Source organism: Aplysia californica, unplaced genomic scaffold (genome assembly GCF_000002075.1).
Source record: "Aplysia californica isolate F4 #8 unplaced genomic scaffold, AplCal3.0 scaffold00097, whole genome shotgun sequence".
NCBI classification, from domain to species: Eukaryota; Metazoa; Mollusca; class Gastropoda; order Aplysiida; family Aplysiidae; genus Aplysia; species Aplysia californica.
This window is the reverse complement of record NW_004797367.1, coordinates 1,390,884-1,393,492: the sequence shown is the minus strand read 5'-3', so window position 1 is coordinate 1,393,492 and position 2,609 is coordinate 1,390,884.

Sequence of the window (2,609 nt, the reverse complement as noted above, 5' to 3'; positions counted from 1 at the left end):
TTATGTTATCATAGCTTATCTTATCTTAGAATTTTTAGCAAGGGTAGACCCTGAGCAATCTTCTTAGACAGCCAAAAGAGATGGGTGACAAAGAAAGATCGGGATAATAATTTAGTTCAGCTTTTTTGAAAACATGAGAGCAAGGGAAAGAAGAATTGCGAACAGAGATAGTCGATGTCTGTCGCAGATGTGGTACTTGTCGATGAATCGTTTCACCACATTTACGACACAAATAGGTTATATTAGTATTATACGCGCCAGGAGTAGAGGTGTTAGGTGTATTTGAGAGTAACATACAAAGAAAAGAATAGGGAGAAACTATTTCGTATTTCTAGAAAAATCGCAAGTGCTAAGTTTTAGAGACAAGCGCAGATTTGACACACAGAAATCCTGATCGCTTCCCTGGAAATACAAAGTTTTATCAACTCAATACATAGTTCAGAGAAATTTGACGTTAAAAAACTAGTTCCACAGCCGGTCAAGCTTTTTCGAATGCAATTCTTTCAAACTCTTGATAACAACTCGTAATAATCTTACGATTTTGATAGAGCAGATTATAGAACATTAAGTACCTGATCTAATGGTGTTAATAACTCAAAACGGCTAAACATGTCAGGTAGAACTTCCAAGGTAGGGAAGTGTCTCTACCAAGTTCACCTTCATCGTTTATTATCCATGGGTTTTTTTAGGCTTTAGATAATAACAGAGCATATATCATCATTAAGTTATTGGCTATTCAGTACTGGTATCTAAGACATCCACGTGCTACTGCCATGTTCAACTTTATTGAATCCACCAGCCAAAATCCGTTTTATGAGCACGTATTCATTAAATTGTGTGAGGCATCGTGGTGAAATAAGGCTCTGGTTAAAATAATGAAATAGAAGAAAACAGCATTTTCTTTTCCGTTGGCCAATTTCTATCGTTTTTTTTACTCAACACATTATAATAAAATGTGTACTATCTTAAAACACACTTCCTTGTGGATTTTACTGAAAAATGTTGTTCAAAGACGCTTAAAACTTAAACCTGCAGTTTCCAAGGACTCACAAGCTTTGGAAGTCACTTAACTTTTGAGGCTATTTCCTCGTTGATTTTGCCTCTGCTACTAGGCAGCAAAGTTTGGGGTTGAAATCAATGAACCCTCGATGCGCGAACGTTAGCTCTGACACATGTATGTTTTTGTTTGAGTAAAGAAAAGCACATTGACACAAATTAGTGTCCATTTAGTGCTGGGAATTCGGAAAAAATAAGACAGACCGAAGGAAAGTAAAGAAATAAGACCAACCAGTGACGCCCTCCAACCACCCGCTTTTCTGACATAGGCCCTGTTTTGTAGTGCTGAGAAAGAGCAAGTCACCCATTCCTGTCATATTTTTTTTACATCAGTTTTGACATAATATTATTATTTTGAATCACTTATGAAGCGGCGGGTTGCTTCTATCCTTCCAGCCAGGCCCAGCTGGGGCTGAGCGACATACATTATCCCAATATATAGACAGAAATACTACATCTAATTGACAAAATAATTTCACTATACGGGACTCAAACTTGCGCCTTTTGTGCACACACAATTTCAAAGAGTTTAGTTTTAGTTTTAGTAGAGGTTTTGCGGCGCTGGCAACTGCATAAGGTCATATGAGCGCCAGAAGATTAGGGGTGTTACAAGAGAGTAACAAACATAAAAAAGAAAAGGGGGAGATAAGGACGATAGATGGTTGATAGGAAAAAAGAAGCAAACCACACATGAGCACCCGCTAACCACCCACGTTCAAAGAGAGTAATAATTACACCATCAAAGCCGACACGAGCCTGTTTGTTTGTTTGAGTAAAGAGAAGCACAGCAACAAAATAAAGGTCATTTATTGCTGGGGACAAAGTAAGAAAGACAGACAGAAACAGCACAGGGAAAGTAAATCACTTGGACAAAAACAACGAAGGAAAAGTTGTTGGGTTTTTTAAAGGTGAAATGGTATAGGCATAACGATCCTATCACCACTTTTAGGTTATTTAAGGAACGTGACCTTCGAGTTCAACGTCCATCTTCAAAACGACCAAGCCAAAAGGGAAATTCGTGTAAAGTGCCTTTCCCAAGGACACAACATCGGACCGAGCTGAGGCTCGAACCCCTGAACCTGCAATCTCACGATAGTGGGTCCGGTAGTCTAACCACTAGGCTACCGACGACACAGAAGGAAAGCCAAAAAGTAATATCTATCAGCAGATTCTTCCACAACCAAATACTATTTAAATCAGGGGCTTTCAATGATGATGAGGATGATGATGATATGACCTATTTTTGTTTCAAATACCTTGAAACTCTTACTAAAACTTATTTTTTTAAACCAATAAACTTAAAACAATTCTAAAAATTCCCAGCTGTGACTGGCTTCGGAGCTGCCTGTGCTGACATGACAGAGTGTGATCTGGTGGACAGTGAGTGTATCTCGGGGATTTGTCAGTGTGGTCCGGAGACGGCCTATGATTCCTTCACCCAGCTCTGTGTGAGCGGTGAGTCTATCTGTGTGTGTCTGGCTGTGTGCCTGTCTGTCTGTCTTTCTGTCTGTCTGTCTGTCTATCTATCTGTGTGTGTGTGTGTGTGTGTGTGT